This window comes from Macaca mulatta, chromosome 3 (genome assembly GCF_049350105.2).
Source record: "Macaca mulatta isolate MMU2019108-1 chromosome 3, T2T-MMU8v2.0, whole genome shotgun sequence".
Classification (NCBI taxonomy): Eukaryota; Metazoa; Chordata; class Mammalia; order Primates; family Cercopithecidae; genus Macaca; species Macaca mulatta.
The window spans coordinates 12,955,808-12,973,701 of record NC_133408.1 but is presented as its reverse complement, the minus strand read 5'-3'; positions in this window follow the sequence as shown (position 1 = coordinate 12,973,701).

The window sequence follows — 17,894 nt, the reverse complement described above, 5'->3', positions numbered from 1 at the left end:
ACACACACACACACACACATGCACACACACATATATATCTGATTTTGCCGCTGTAAGCATTTAAAACACCAGCGGAATGTCCAAGAAATTAAGAAGAGGAGTTACCTAGTGGAGGAGAGAACCAGGTAGATATATGGCAGGTGTGGGAGGGAAAGCTCTCACTAAATATTTTTATGCTTTAAATATTTTTAACCATATGTGTATTATCTATTCAATAATAAATGCATCCATTTGTTATATGTCTTTGTTGAAGTTTCATTTGGCTCCTGCTGTCTCTGGCTATGGGATGGACCGTGGCATTCCCCCTCTGCCACACAGACAAGGGGTTTGGACCCTGCCGGTGAGGTGGGAGGTGAGAGCACCTGACCCACAATAATAAGGGGCAGGTGGCAGTGACGAGGTCTGGGAATCAGGGCTCTGGCCCCAGCCACAACCTTGCTGCATGACCCTGGGCCAGCCCCCTCATCTTTGTGAGCCTCAGTTTTCTCATCTGCAAGGTAAATGTGGTGAAGGATGAGCAGGGTCTTACGTCCTTGGTCCCGAGAAGGCAGGAGAGAAGCCTGGCGCTCCGTGTGGGAAGAGCCACTCTCTGGGGAGGTATCTGACTAGACGAGGGAGAGCGCACCAGGCAGCCGATGTGCCAGAGATGGAGGCTTTGGAGAGCGTGTCATTTGTGAAGTGAACAGATTTAACATTCCGCTCAGCAGGACGTCAGCGTGAGATGTGGGGAATCATAAGCTCCAAAACAATCGTGAGAAGGAAGGAAAGATGGCCTTTTGTGGAGCAGCCATTCTGCTCCACGGAGAGTCCTGCCTAGTCCGCGTGTCGAGGGGCACTGACGTTAGCGAATAGATCTGTGTCAAGTGCTTCCCACACCTCCCAGAATCCTGCGAGGCAGGAGTATTATCCCCATTTAAAGAGAGGACACTCAGGCTCAGGGAAGTGACTGGCCCAATGTCCCATAGCTCAAAGGTGCCAGAGGTGGGTCATCCAGACCAAAGTCATTCTCCTTCCATACCCTGAATGGTCACCTTCACACCAGACCCAGGATCCTGTGTGGTGAACCGGTGACCTTCACGCCAGACCCGGGATCCTGTGTGGTGAACCGGTCACCTTCACGCCAGACCCGGGATCCTGTATGGTGAACTGTCTCAATCACTTCCCCAAAGGTTGAATCATAAACTCTCACTGCCAAGGCACATCCACGACCTTAAGCTCTCCCTGTTGGGCAAAACCAATCTCTGATGTTAAAAGGCAAGATAGTGGATACTTTTCAGGGAAGGGTAAATGACGAGGGCATGAGGGGGACTCTGGGTGCCAGTCATATTCTGTTTTACAGGTGTGTTCAATTTGAGACACTTTGTAGAACTGTAGCCTTGTGAAAAGGCACTTTTTTGTATGCATCGCCTGCTTCAATATAAACTTCTCCCTGTTGCTTGTTGTTGTTGTTGTTGTTTTTCTTTTTCTCTTCTTTTCTTTTCTTCTCTTTTCTTTCTTTTCTCTTCTTGTCTTGCTCAGTCACCCAGGCTGGAGCGCAGTGACGTGATCTCGACTCACTGCAGCCTCCACCTCCCAGGTTCAAGCAATTCTCCTGCCTCAGCCTCCTGAGTAGCTGGGATTACAGGGGAGCGCCACCACACCCGGCTTCCCTGTTGTTTCTTTAATGTAGAAAACCCTGATAGATGGTGGGAAAACAAAGTTTAAAGTATTCATGGAAAAAAACAAATATTATTTTTAAAGGACTCTATATCTGGCCACATGGTGTCATCACATGAAGAGTGTTCCCGTCCCTTGGCGGGGAGTGGTCGAGATCATGGTCAGGGTAGGGCCTGCAGCTGCCTGCTTCCCTCTGCTGTGTGGATGACGCCCACCTCCTGTCATTCTCCAGTGCTTACATAACAGTGAAATGGAACAACCTGTATCAGCACGAGGGCCAAGAATTTTCTTCTGACTTGTGGATACCTCCTTGCTTAGGCCTCTGGTTCGGTCTAGACAAATATTGCCCTGAACGCAACCAAGCAAAGCCACTCACCTGGTAAATATTTGTGTGAGCTACAGTTCTGGGAGAATGAATTCCAATATCCTACAGTACCCTTGACGTCAAAGACCCAACTCTCCCAGAGGGCAGTGGCTTTTTTTGTCCACTGAGAAGCCAGTCAGCTTCAAAGAAGGGTGTCTAAATTGGGAGCAAAGGTGGCAATGATGTGGACTTGACTCCAAAAGAAATTTTAAAGAGAAAAGAAACAAATGCCTTTGCATTTCAGGGGGTCAGGATTGGCATTTAAAAAATGTCAACAAATAAATGTTCATATCCACACTTGACATTCTTTCCAAGGAGAATTTTCTAGAGGAGGCAGACCTCATCGGTCAGCTCCGATGCCCTGCAGTGCAAAAAGACATTAAAAATGATGGAGAAGGACCCCGGTAGAGAACAACTGAGTCTCTTCCTTGCCCTGCTTCTCCAGATAAAGGACCCCTGCATCCCCTCCCGGCTAAGAGCACAGACTCCAGAGGCCTTTCCCTCTGCTGGAGGTTAAAGAGGCATCGCATATGTTTAAAATCTTTAATTTATATGTCACCTTTGTCCTTCCTTTTAACTTCATTTTTCTCTTCTCTAGCATTTAGGGACTCATCTCTAGGGAGGTTCAAAGGAAAGCTCACGGCCTTTAGAACTGGAAGAACCATATTCCAGTTGGGACTTGATCATTTACTAATTGTGGGATTGCAGCCAAGTCACCTCATCCCTCTGCCGTTAAAAAAAAAAAAAAAAAAAAAAAGGAATAAAAATGATGACATTTGTGAAATGTCAAGCCCAAGAGGGCAAATATTGTCACAGCTCATTTCTTCTCTCAGTTAATTACTTGCGTTCTCGGCTACCTGGCTGGCAAGACAACCTATATTCGCCTCCCTCTTAAAGCCTCCCGGGTTGGCCAGGACTCCCAGTGGCTTTGTCCAGAATGAGGAGAGTGGTTGGCTTGGCCTCCTCAGCCCATCAGAGAGGACTAGCATCTGAGCACTCCTCTGCGCTGTTGCTTCTAGCTGCCACATGGGGCCGCTGTTGAACACTGGCTTGGTGCAGTTGGCCAGATGATGCTTCAGGATCTTCTAAGACTTCAAGAATGTGCCCACAGGGAAGACATTAACTCTAAACACTTGCCTCTACTAGTTTACATCACAGAACAGACAGACGAGACTATTCTGCTCCCTCAGCTCTCTCCTTTTCCTGGCTTCAGTCCTGGGGAGTTCAGAAGCTACAGTCTGTTTTTTGTTTTTTATCTTGATGGAGTCTTGCTCTGTTGCCCAATCTGGAGTTCAGTGGTATGATCTTGGCTCACTGCAACCTCTATCTCCCAGGTTCAAGCGATTCTCCTGCCTCAGCCTCCTGAGTAGCTGGGACTACAGGTGCCTGCCACCACACCCAGCTAATTTTTGCATATTTAGTAGAGTTGGGGTTTCACCATGTTGGCCAGGCTGATCTCGAACTCCTGACCTCAGATGATCAGCCCACCTCAGCCTCCCAAAGTTCTGGGATTACAGGCGTAAGCCACCACACCCAGCCAGAAGCCACAGTTTACAAATCTGGGGTGTTTGGGGCATGGATGTAGAAACAGAAGAGTCCCAGTGAAAGGAAGATGCCAGCTGAGCTGCCCACTCTCCCAGCTGCAGTTCTCCTGCCCACAGCAGGTCCTAGCTGAGAGAGGGAGGAGCGCCAACCTTATATCAAATTCAGAATTTTGCTTATGACATGAGACTGCACATCTTAATTACTGAATTAAGACTGTATTTTCCAACCTAACATGACTATAGGGGCAGGGCAAGATCAAACTCCAGTATATGTGGGGCCCACAGAAGAGATTTAAGGAAACAGTGGAGGCAGAAATAAAGCTGTGTGGTTATCAGATCCCACGAATCTTGTCTGTAAGGATGATAGTTACAGTCAGGATGCTCCAGAGTGCACAGCCACATCTCAACCAGAGTTAACAACAAGGGAGAGTTTACCAGTTCATGTGAGGAAGAGAGAGGAAGGGGAGGGCTAACCAAGGGTCTTGATGCCAGGAGGAGGGTCCCCCAGGGGTCTCTGTCCCCCTCCTATCTTCCATCTCTGCCTCTCTCTGCAGGTTGGCCTAATTTCCCCTGACTGCAGAGAAGCACACAAGCTGTGGCATTTGGTGCTCAGATTCACACCTCAACAATTCCACCAGTAGAAGGCGGAGAGGCACTTTCCTGCCTGTTCCACCAGGAAAATCCCAGGGCATGGCTCCGACCAGCCTGACTGTCAGGAACCTGCTGTGGGCAATCGCTGTAGCATTAAGATGGGGGCCAGCAATGGAGCATGCTCAGCAAAAGACAAAGTGTCTGTTTTAGATCACTCCAGCTGCATCACAGAGTGTGGATTGAACAGGCACAGAACTGGAGGCAGAGAAACAAGTTAGGCAGCTGCAGGCATAATCCAGGCAGGAGATGACAGTATTTGAAAGAAGGAGTGGGAGCAAGTCTGGAGAGATGTCGATGGATCCAAGAGATTTTTAGAAGGTGGAATGTGCAGAACTTAATTAGTTGCTGCGGTGGATTGAATGGTGTCTCCTTAAAAGATATGTCCAACTGGAACCTCAGCATATGACTTTATTTGGAATAAGGGCTCTTGCAGAGGTAAGTGAGGTGAGAATCTTGAGGTGAGATCATCCTGTATTACAGCGGACCTTGTACATAATGTTCATATCAGCACTATTTGTAATAGCCCCAAATTGGAAGGAATCCAAATGTCCATTAACTGTGAATGGAAAACCAACATTCTTACAAATAATTCAGCAATAAACATGCATGAACCTTAGAAACATTATTCTGAGTGAAAGAAACCAGACACAGAAGACCACAAGGTGTAGGACTCTATTTATTTGACATTTCTAGAGAAAGCAAAACTGTAAAAACAGCAGATCAGTGGCTGCCAGGGGCTACAGACGGGGGCAAGGATTGAGACAAGCAGGCGGGAGGTTGCTTTCTGGGCTGATGCAAATGTTCTTACGCTGGATTGTGGTAATGGTTCACAACTGTATAAATTAATTAAAAATTATCAGACTATACCCTTACAATGGTATGTAAATTTCATCCCAGGAACTCTGCTTTAAAATGTGAAATTAAGCACCTAATGATGTTAAGAAAAGAATAACAAAACAAACCCAAAGAAAGCAGGAAAACAAAGCAATTGGAAAGGATGAGAGAAAAATAATGAAAAAATAACATCAATAATACACCAGTTGTTGGTTCCTTGAAAAAAAGAAAGAAGATGAATAAATTACTAACTGTCCTAATAAAGAAACAAAGGAGAAAGAACAAATATGCAAAATGAGAATTGTGAATGAAATAATCGTAGACACAGAGGAAATCAAATGAGTGACTCCTCAATCTCTCTGCAAATAGATTGAAAATCTCGACCAAATGGATGATTTTCTAGGAAGATATAAATTACCAAAACTGACCCCCAAAGAGATTTTAAGAACCAGAAAATATCATTTACCTCAGAGAGGGCAAAAGCTTTGATAAAAAGTCAATAAAAGAGTCCATTTACAATAGGAACCCCCAGAGATAGAACACCCAAGAATATAATAAGTGCACAAAATTTACACAAAGAAAATCTAAACGACAGAGGGACAAAATGGAAGATTTGACTAAAAGCAAATATATTTCCTAACCTTGGGTAGAAAGACTCATTGTATAAAGATGACAATCCTCCCTGAATTAATCTATAAATTTAGTATAATTCCAATGGAAATTTCCTTTGTTATGTTGTTGTGCTATTGTTGTTTTGTTTTCCAGACTACACTGAATGCCAAATATTCCATTTAGTGATTTTATTCTTCCTTTTTCCTTTCCAATGACATATTTTTCGCTTTTCAGACCCACCTTTCTTTCTCTCGGTGCCAATGAATAAAGTTCCAGCTTTAAGGCTTGAAAAATCACAGCAAAGTTGCAGCAAAATTAGAATGAAAAAATATTCCTTTTCCCCCTGCAGCTGCAGAGAGTGGCAGATATCCTGCATGATACACACCTATTCTTGGCTGGGCATGGTGGCTCACGCCTGTAATCTCAGCACCTTGGGAGGCCAAGGCGGGCAGATCACCTGAGGTCAGGAGTTCGAGACCAGCCTGGCCAACATGGTGAAACCCCCTCTCTACTAAAAGTACAAAAATTAGCTGGGTGGTGGCAGGTGCTTGTAATCCCAGCTACTCGGGAGGCTGAGGCAGGAAAATCATTTGAACCCAGGATGTAGAGGTTGCAGTGAGCCGAGATCATGCCATTGCACTCCAGCCTGGGTGAAAAGAGTGAGACTCTATCTCAAAACAAACAAACAAACAAACAAACAAACAAACACCTATCCTTGCCTATGTCATTTTAACAAAGGAGTAAGTAAATCCCCTGGATTTCAGAGGTTGATGCTATGCCCAAGAAAAGCAACCCTAATTTCCCCAAAGGCTAAAATTCAGACTGATTGGCTCTGGCAGATATATTTAAATTGATACCTCTGTTTCCTCAAAGGTATAAGCCTTTGCGAACTTTCTTTGGTTTCTCTCTTCTCTCACAGGTGTCAGGGGATAAACAAATATTTTGGATTTCTTATTTAAACAAAGAGCTTGAGGGTTTTGCCTCATTGAAATTAACAGAGACAAGCTGATGCTAATATTTTTATGGAAAATTGAATGTGCAAAAATAGCCAAGGAAATTCCAGGGAAAAAGTAATGAACAAAAATATCACCACAAGATGTTAAAACGTATTGGAAAGCCACAGAAACTAAAAGTGTTTTATCCTGGCATATAAACAGGCAGACGGGGGCTGCGCATGGTGACTCACACCTGTAATCCTGGCACTTTGGGAGGCCAAGGCTGGTAGATCCCCCGAGGTCAGGAGTTTGAGACCAGCCTGACCAACATGGTGAAACCCTGTCTCTACTAAAAATATAAAAATTAGCCAGGCGTGATGGCACGCGCCTGTAATCCCAGCTACTTGGCGGGCTGAGGCAGGAGAATCGCTGGACCCTGGGAAGCAGAGGTTGCAGTGAGATGAGATTGCACCACTGCACTCCAGCCTGGGCGACAGAGCAAGACTCTACCTCAAAATTAAAATAAATAAATAAATAAATAAATAAATAAATAAATAAATAAATAAATAGGCAGACAGATCAGTGGAACGAATAAAATCCAGAAATTAGACTCAAAACATTCAGGAAAACAGTATAAAATAAAGCGGACATTTCGAATCAACGGAGAAAAGATTAGTTACCTCAGAAATGAGTGGGACGACTGAGTAGACTGGGAAAGAGTAAAACTGGAGCTCTACACACACCGAAATACATTCCAGATGAAGTTAAGATTTTATATATATATATATATGTTTAAATAAAGCCATGAAAGAACTAGAGCAAAGATGAGAGGTTTATTTCTATAATCCCAGATTGTGGCAATCTTTCCAAGTGTGGTACAAAAGTCAGAAATCATTAAAAAACAAGACTGATAAATCCAACTACACAAAGTTAGACATTTCTTTATGGCAAAAAATGCTATCAAAAAGTCAAGAGATCAATGATAATGGGGTAAACATTTGTAACACATACAATAAACTGTCCAATTTTTTTATAGTCAAAGACTTTAACATTAAGAAACAGACCAGCTGACTGGGCATGGAGACTCGAGGCTGGGGCATCACTTGAAGTCAGGAGTTCAAGACCAGCCTGGGCAATGTGGCGAAATCCCATCTCTACTGAAAATACAAAAATTAGCCGGGCATGGTGGCGCACACCTGTAATCCCAGCTACTTGGGAGGCTGAGATTCGAGAATCGCTTGAACCCGGGAGGTGGAGGGTCAGTAAGCAGAGTAAGCCACTGTACTCCAGCCTGGGTGACAGAGCGGACTCCATCTCAAAAAAACAAAACAAAACAAAACAAAACTAAAAAAAAACAAAAAGAAAAGGAAAAAACAGAAAGAAAAAAATACAGACCAGCAACTCAGCAGAAAGATAAAGGACATGAACAACTAACTAGTCACAGAAAAGGATATACAAATGTCTCTTTTTTTTTTTTTTTTTTTGAGATGGAGTCTTGCTCCCATCACCCAGGCTGGAGTGCAGTTGTGCAATCTTGGCTCACTGCAACCTCCACCTCCTGGGTTCAAGCAATTCTCCTGCCTCAGCCTCCTGAGTAGCTGGGAATACAGGCACCCGCAACCATACCCAGCTAATTTTTGTGTTTTTAGTAGAGATGGGGGTTTCACCATGTTGGCCAGGCTGGTCTCGAACTCCTGACCTCAGGTGATCTACCCATCTCTGCCTCCCAAAGTGCTGGGATTACAGGCATGAGCCACTATGCCCTGCCACAAATGTCTTTTAAACAGATAAAAACATGCTCATCCTCACTCGTAATCATATACATGCAAATTAAAATTATCAAGAGATTTCATTAAACTACCAGTAGATGAGTAAGATCATCTGTAAAATGGGGCTATTTGCAAAGCCTTCTCCACAGTTTAGTTCACGTATCTAAGGCAGTCAGAATGGTGTCTGACAGGTGAAGCTCATAGAGGTCAGTTATTATTATTGGCATGCTTAAGGATAATTGGCATTATTAAGATGTATACCGTATATACCTTCTGTTCAGTCATTCTAGGAATTTGGGGGGCTTATGTATGAGCCTGTTTAAAGGATATAGGCACAGACATAGTCATTGACCCATTGTCTCCATTGTTTGTAACTGCAAAAGATTGGAAACTACATAAATGCCCATTGACAGAGAACTGATTAAAAACAGTATGAAGATCCATGCAATGGGCTCCTGTGCAAGCATTGAAAGAAATAGGAAATGGCCAGGCTCGGTGGCTCACACCTGTAATCCCAGCACTTTAGGAGGCTGAGGTGGGTGGATCACCTGAGGTCAGGAGTTCGAGACCAGCCTAGCCAACATGGTGAAACCCAGTCTCTACTAAAAATAAAAAAAATTAGCAGGGTGTGGTGACGGTGAGGGGCCTGTAGTCTCAGCTACTAAGGAGGCTGAGGCAGGAGACTCACTTTAACCCATGAGGCAGAGGTTGCAGTGAGCCAAAATTGCACCACTGCACTCCAGCCTGGGCAGCAGAGTGAGACTTGGGGAAAAAAAAAGAAAGAGGAAGGAAGGAAGGAAGGAAGGAAGGAAGGAAGGAAGGAAGGAAGGAAGGAAGGAAGGAAGGAAGGAAGGAAAGACAAAGAAAGAAAGAAAGAAAGAAAGAAAGAAAGAAAGAAAGAAAGAAAGAAAGAAAGAAAGAAAGAAAGAGAGAAGGGAGGGAGGGAGGGAGGGAGGGAGGGAGGAAGGAAGGAAGGAAGGAAAGAGAAAGAAAGGCATGGTGGTGCACACCTGTAGTCCCAGCCACTTCAGAGGCTGAGAGGGGAGGAGGCCTTGAGCCAGGAGTTTGAGGTCACAGTGAGCCATATCACCCCACTGCACTACACTCCAGCCTGGGCAACAGAGCGTGACCTCGTCTCAAAAAACAAAAGAACAATCTTCCTTATATTGCTAAATAGGGGGAAAATAAGTACGGGGCCCATTGGTGTGTGCGTATGCCATCATTTGTATATAAAAGCTGGATATTCTTGTACGTGCATAAAATATTTCTGAAAGGAGACATAAGAATCCCTTTATTACCTGTAGGCAGTATTTTAAAAAATGGTTTATTTGTTTATTTTTATTATATGTCTATTATCTATTGAAAAGGTAGATTTTTTTTTTAAGTGTCAAGAGTTTACAACAAACATATTAACTCTTTCAGGTAATCAGCTGTTTCTATGAGAGTATGTTTGCAATTCTCGCTTCAAACATCTTTTTTTTTTTTTTTTTTTTTTTTTGAGACGGAGTCTCGCTCTCTCGCCCAGGCCGGAGTGCAGTGGCCAGATCTCAGCTCACTGCAAGCTCCGCCTCCCGGGTTCACGCCATTCTCCTGCCTCAGCCTCCCAAGTAGCTGGGACTACAGGCGCCCGCCACCTCGCCCGGCTAGTTTTTTGTACTTTTCAGTAGAGACGGGGTTTCACCGTATTAACCAGGATGGTCTCGATCTCCTGACCTCGTGATTCGCCCGTCTCGGCCTCCCAAAGTGCTGGGATTACAGGCTTGAGCCACCGCGCCCGGCCCAAACATCTTATTAAATTGGTTTTAACTTCCATCTGTCTGCCTGATGTGCCTGATTTGCATCTTCTTGCAGGAATGTTCCCCTGTATAAGAGAAACAAGCTCTCCCTCGCTGTGATCTATTGAAAGTCAGCTCTCAACACAAGGTTGTAAAATAATAATAACAACAACAACAATAATAATAATAATTTTAAAAAGAAAAGTTTTTTAGAAGAAAAAATAAAAGAAAAAAGAAACATGCTGGTTCACATCAGACAGCTAAGTAAACTGCGTGTGCAAATTGTCCTGACTTTAACCCAAAAAGCCTTGTGAAATTCAGTGATTCCGTCTCCCTCTGATTCAGCACCCCGCGGCATTGTTGGTGTAGACCCATAGGCTCTGGAAGCACTATCCGAAGTCACTCTGGGACCTGCGGGATTCTTGCACAGCAAGGCTACGTGGTACCCATGGATGCTCTGCCCCCCTGTGGCGAGAAGCTGCCATAACAATGGGGCCACAGCCAAGGAGCCCCCCACAGACGGATTCCCCGGGTGTCTAGGCCAAGGGTTCTCAATAGAGGGCGCCAATGAGGCAGCCGGGAGCTATGGACAGAATGGGAGCTATGTATGCTAGAAAGCGTAACTAACAGTCAGATATGTGGATTTGACACATGCACATACGAAAGCAATCAAACACGTAAGTGCTTAATTCTGGGCTTAGTAATAGTTACTGGTTAGCTTTTTAAACAAACAAACAAACAAAAAACAAATTCTGGTATTTTATATTTAGACAAACTTCTCCCGAAGAACCGTGGCATCTGCTGAGCTAGGGCCTGCCTCAGTCTGACTGAGGGAGTTCCCACGGTGCGTGGGAACCCGTGGCTCCGGTGCTTGGGTGCCCCAGAAAGTGCATCCGTAAGGCCATAGAGGACCAAAGGGGCCACATGTGGCCACGTAGTCTAAAAGTTCGGGATGATTCTAGAACAGAGGTCAGCACACTCTTTTCTGCAGAGGGACAGGTACTAAATATTTTTGGATGTGTGGTCCATACGTTCTCTATCACAAGGACCCAACTCGGCCTTTGCAGCGTGAATGCACCCATGAATAATATTAACATAGAAACCAAGAGTGTGTCTGTGTTCCAATAAAACTTTATTTACTAAAACAGGTGGTGGGTGTGATGGTTAATACTGAGTGCCAACTTGATTGGATACAAAGTATTGTTCCTGGGTGTGTCTGTGAGGGTGTTGCCAAAGGAGATTAACATTTGAGTCATTGGCCTGGAAAGGCAGACCCACCTTTCATCGGGGTGGGCACCCTCTAATCAGCTGCCAGCTCGGCCAGCATAGAAGCAGGCAGAAAAATGTGAAAAGGAGAGACTGGCCTAGCTTTCTAGCCTCCATCTTTCTCCTGTGCTGGATGCTTCCTGCCTTCGAACACTGGACTCCAAGTTCTTCAGTTTTGGAACTCAGACTGGCTTCCTTGCTTCGCAGCTTGCAGACGGCCTATTGTGGGACCTTGTGATCGTGTAAGTTAATACTTCATAAACTCCTGTTTATATTATGTGTGTATATATATACACACACACACACATATAATGGAATATATATATATTCACTCCATTAGTTCTGTCCCTCTAGAGAATCCTGATGAATACAGTGGGCTACACGCCTTTTAGAATGGCCCAAACCCAGAACACTGACAACCCCAAATGCTGGTGAGGATGTGGCGTTTTGTATCCCCATTCATTGCTGGTGGTAATGCAAAGTGGTGCAGCCAGTTTGGAACACAGTTTGGCAGCTCCTTACAAAACGACATGTCCTCTTACCATACGATCCAGCAATCATATTCCTAGGTATTTACCCAAAGGAGTTGAAAACTTGCGTCCACACAAAAACTTGCACACAGATGCTCATAGCAAGCTTTATTTATTATTGCCCAAACTTGGAAGCAAACAGGATGTTTAGCAGTAGGTGAATGGATAAACTCTGGTGCATCCACACAATAGAGTATTATTCAGTGCTAAAAAGAAATGAGCTATCAAGACATGAAAAGACACGGAGGAAACTGAAATGACTATGACTAAGTGAAAGAAGCTAATATGAAAAGCTACATACTGTATGACTCCAATTATGCGACATTCTGAAAAAGACAAAACGATGGTAAAAACATCAGTGGTTGCCAGCGGTTGAGACAGGTGTGGGGAGGATAACCAGGTAGAGCACAGAGGACTTTTAGGGCAGCGAAAATGCTCTGTATGTTACTACGGTGGTGGATACATGTCATTATACAGCAGGTCCTTGGATGACACCATCTCGCTCAACATCGTTTTGCTATAAAGTTGATGAGAAAAAAAGTCTATTCCTAGCCAGGCCACTGTCTCTGTAGAGGGTGTGCATTCTCCCCAGGTCTGTGTGGGTTTCCTCTGGGTCCTCCAGTTTCCTCCCACATCCCAAAGCTATGCCCAGTAGGTGAACTGGCATGTCTGCATAGTCCTAGTGTGAGCGAGTGTGGGAGTGGGTAAGCGTGCCCTGTGATGGAGGAGGACCCTGTCCAGGGCTGGTGTCTGCCTTGACCCTGTGCCTCTGGGATGGGCTTTGCCATCCACGGCTCTGAAGTGGAATAAGCCAGTCAATAATACTCTCGCTTGTATTTTTTGTTGTTGTTGTTGTTTGTTTTCGAGACAGAGTCTCACTCTGTTGCCCAGGCTAAAGTGCAGTAGCACAAATTCAGCTCACTGCAACCTCCACCTCAGGGTTCAAGTGATTCTTGTGCCTCAGCCTCCTGAGTAGCTGGGACTACAGGCACGCGCCACCACGCCCAGCTGATTTTTGTATTTTTAGTAGAGACGGGGTTTTGCCATGTTGGTCAGGCTGGTCTCAAACTCTTGACCTCAGGTGATCTGCCTGCCTCGGCCTCCCAAAGTGCTGGGATTACAGGCGTGAGCCACTGCGCCCAGCTTTCACCTGTTTGTATTAATCTTTCCTAAATGTATTCATTTAGGAAATTCTTTCGATGAATTCAAATCAACTAAACATTCATTTCGATATTTAGTATTAGAAGTGTTTGAGGTCTTTATAAGTTTGGTGATGTTTTTGTGACCAGAAATAGGCCATAGCAACTTAACTCTTGTTTATATTAATTAGCTTATGGTAAAATTAGTTTCTTTTTTTTTTTTTTTTTTTTTGAGATGGAGTCTTGCTCTGTCACCCAGGCTGGAGTGCAGTGGCCGGATCTCAGCTCACTGCAAGCTCTGCCTCCCGGGTTTATGCCATTCTCCTGCCTCAGCCTCCCGAGTAGCTGGGATTACAGGCGCCCACCACCTCGCCCAGCTAGTTTTTTGTATTTTTTAGTAGAGACGGGGTTTCACCGGGTTAGCCAGGATGGTCTCGATCTCCTGACCTTGTGATCCGCCCATCTCAGCCTCCCAAAGTTCTGGGAAGTTTCTTTATATGTCATTTTGCTTCATGTTGCAAGAACCTATTGATGACGCGAAGTGAGAACTTACTGTACAACACCGAGAATGAACACGAAGGTAAACCATGGACTCTGGGTGACAGTGACGTGTTAATGTAGGTTCATGGAGTATAGCAAATGTACCACTGTGGTTGGGGGATGTTGTGGATGTGTGGGGAAAGGGGGTTTATGGGAAATCTCTGTACTTTCCATTCGATTTTTCTGTGAACCTAAAACTACTCTAAAAAATTAAGTCTTCATGAAAAAAACAAAAATAAACCAATGAAAAACCAGATGGCAGGCCTGATTTGTCCTGCAGGCTATAGTTGGCCAACCCCTGGTCTAGAATGTTCATTCCTGTCTCTGAAACTCAGTGATGCTGTATCTCGTTGAAAATGTGTGATGTTTTCCAGTCTCTGCCCCAGAAACTGAAAGCAGCTCAGCAGAGGGACGTGCATGGTCATTGGCTAATGTTTGCTTAGTTAGTGTCCAGGCGTCTCGTGGCATAAATACACATAAGTATGACCTCTATGAGCTGTGGGGCAGGATAGGGTGAGAGCTGACACATTGAATCCTTTGGTGCTGTACTGTAGAAGGCCCCAAAGTCCTTGATCCTAGAAATTCACTCAACTAATACAGTCATCTGGCCGGGCCAATGGCTCACGCCTGTAATCCCAGTACTTTGGGAGGCTGAGGCAGGCAGATCACTTGAGTTCAGGAGTTCGAGACCAGTCTGGTCAACGTGGTGAAATCCCGTCTCTACTAAAAATACCAAAATTAGCCAGGCTTGTGGCATACAGCTGTAATCTTGGGAGCCTGCTACTTGGAAGACTGAAGCAGGAGAATTGCTTGAACCCAGGAGGCGGAGGCTGCAGTGAGCTGAGATTATGCTGCTGCCCTCCAGCCTGAGCGACAGAGTGAGACTCTGTCTCAAAAAAAAAAAAAAAAAAATTGTTGTCAACTGTTGCCATCCTCATCAAAACACATGGCTGCATCAAAATGCACAAAATTTCCATGTCTGCTTCAAGTTCTCCCCACATCCTGTGAACACATGTGTACAAAGAAAATACACCTTCTGCCTCCTTTCCTCTATGACTCCACAAGGGTCTCCTGCCTCCCTTTGCCCTATCTGGTGGTGCGTTTTGCTGTGGACTGAGTGTGCTCCCTTGAGATTCCTGTGCTGAGATCCCAACCTCCAAGGTGATGGGATTAGGAGGTGAGGGCTGTGGGAGGTAATCAGGCCATGAGGGTGGAGCTTTCATGGATGGCAACAGAGCCCTTATAAAAGGGACCCCAGAGAGCTGCCTTGCCCTCTTCCACCATGTGAGGACACAGCGAGAAGATGGCCATCTATGAACCAGGGACTAGAGAGGGAGCCCTCATCAGACGCTGAATCTGCCAGCACCTTGATCTTGGACTTCCCGGTCCCCAGGACTGTGAGAAATAAATGTCTGTTGTTTATAAGCTGCTCAGTCTATGGTAGTTTGTTACAGCAGCTGGAATGGACTAAGGCACCTTTCTTTTCCTCCTTTCCTATTTCGCTTCTCATGCAGCATCAGCCTTTGAGTGCATGACCTCAGCTTCTCCATCAATTCATAAATTCCTGTCTGGGAGGGGTTCAGTCCTGCTAGCTCTTGAGGACTTGCTTAATAGCTAAAACTTTGGAGATTTCTCTCTTCTCTCTCTGTTTAAACCAAAGGTATTAGAAAGACAACACTTTAAGGCAAAGTAGGAAGAAAGCTTGGATCTGGTGTGTGTTCAGCAATCAGCCTTAGGAGGTGTCTCTAAACTCTAAGGAATAGCCCATGTGGTTTAGTTTACACTTCATCCCTAAATACATAATTCTGCTTCTCATTCCCCACTTAAGGGAGTCCATGTAAAGATTTGTAAGGCAATAGGCTGTGAAGCAGTGACCAGGTGGCAAGATCACACCTTTTCCTTTGTTCCTGTGGCTGGTGGCTTGCTGCAGTCTGCAGCTCTGTGTTTTCTTAATGTTCCCAGTTAGGGTTCTTTGGTTTTTACACACATGTTTAATCAACTCTTCTTGTTACTTTCTCTGCTAGAATAAATGATGGAATTTCTGTTTTCCTCACTGGAGCCTGACTGATCAACTATAAAATAAGTGATGAGGCATGTTTGTTTCAGGGATAAGAATATGCAGCCAAAACTTCACTTGAGAAACGTCACAGTTGGGTTTCTGATAGTAGCTTTGATTTGGTGATAGCAAATGATCCTGACCTTGTGTCAAGAGCTTGGTATGCCCAAGGCACTCTTCCAAACCCTTGGCCTACAACCACTGTAGGTATAGTAGGGCTGTGGTGTCATTTTTCTTTCCAAATTCCTGTCACCCAAGCATGTGGCCTTATTTGGAGATGGGGTCATTGCAGATGTCATGAGGGTAAGGATGGAGATGAGATGATCTGGATTAGAGTTGGTGCTAAATCTAATGATGAATGTTTTATAAGAGACATGAAAGGGCATACAGACACACAGGAGAGGAGGCCACGTGAAGATGGCAGTGGAGGCAACAGTGATACAGCCACAAGCCAAGGGATGTGAGGGGCCACCTGCAGTTGGGAGAGGCAGGAAGGATCCTCAGAAGGCATGGAGCCTAGGAGGGAGCCTGTCCCTGTTGGTACCTTGATTTTGGACTTCCAGCCTCCAGAACCACAAGAGGTTACATTTCCGTTGTTTTCAGCCACTGATTTTTGTGGTCATTGGTTATGGCAGCCACAGGAAATAAGATAATCACCCACTTAATTTTCCTAGGAAAGCTGTGTTTTGAAAGTCCTCTTGAAGCCTGGGTTCCTCTCTCTGCATCTCCCAGGTTTCTCTCAAAGCTTGTGGACTCTCCATTCCTCACATTAACTCAGGCCTTTCATTGCCAAGTGACCCCGAGCCCCGCCTTCCCGGGTGCTGGGGGAGCCTTCCTGACCCACTGGAAGTGGACCTACTCATCTCCTTGATGTGAAACTGCATGAGGGGGCCTGTGTCTGAGGATTGTCTGGTGTGAGGGGAGAGACACCACGTGGGGAGAGAGGAGTGAATGAGCAGGCCGGGGCATGAGGGGGCCGTGACAGGAACCTGGCCTTCCATTCTGTGGAAGCCTGAGACAAGCAGCAACTTCTCTCATTCCTTCTCTCTATGAGAACACAGGAACTGGGACACTCAACTTACTACCCTAATTCGCTGAGCCTCGGAAGAAAAGCAGCTTAGATTTTTAATCCCATCCAAGGTGGAGTCCCTCCTGCTCCCGCTGCCTTGTTCTCACCCCCTTTCGGGATGTGTGAGGCCATCAGAAGGCGTCAATTGCTCCACTGATTCCCCTAATTGTCCCTTTCTCCCCACTCCTGGGGAGGCCCCAGTGGTGACCTCATCCACCTTCAGAGGCAGGTGCTGGAGGAGGAAAGGATGTGGGAGTTCAAGCTGGCTGCAGAGGCCCAAGAGCCCAGATGGTATCCTTCCAGCTAACTGGAGAGGCATTCCTCCTACCAGGCAGCCACTGCCCCACTCCAGGGCCCCTGGCTCAGCTAGGGAAGCGGGGCTGGGTTTCATCCCCTGCTCACCCCCCTAAGCCCAGTGCTGGACTCAGTGCAGAACCTGCCTAGCCATCTCCAGCAGTGGCATAAGGCCTAAAATCAAAACCAATGTTATGTGCTGCCTTGACATGTGGTAAAATGTGGAGGACCTCAAGTGGCCTAACTGCAAACTCCCCTCCCGCCTCTGCTCCCATAAATAGAGTCTCCCTGTTGGGCAACCCTTCTTATCCCAGGGACCAGATACCACCCTTGTTTATTCCCAAGTAGCAGGCTTCAGTTCCCTACCAGTCTACGGAATTATTTAACAACCTCCTGCAGAAACCAGGGGCCACTCCACCCTCTGTATTAGTCTGTTCTCACACTGCTAATAAAGACATACCCAAGACTGGGTAATTTATAAAGAAAAGAAGTTTAATTGATTCACAGTTCCATGTGGCTGGGGAGGCCTGAGAAAACTTACAATCATGGTGGAAGGGGAAGCAAACATGTCCTTCTTCACATGGCGGCAGGAAGGAGAAGTGCTGAGCAAAAGGGGGAAAAGCCCCTTATAAAACCATCAGATTTCGTGAGAACTCACTCACTATCACAAGAACAGCATGGAGGTAACCCCCACATGATTCAATCACCTCCCACTGGGTCCTTCCCACGAGTCGTGGGGACTATGGGAATCACAATTCAAGATGAGATGTGGGTGGGGTCATGGCCAAATCATATCACTGTTGTTACTACCAAGCCTGCTGTCCACCACCCCTGCTGTTCACTCAGCTCTTGAGCACCAC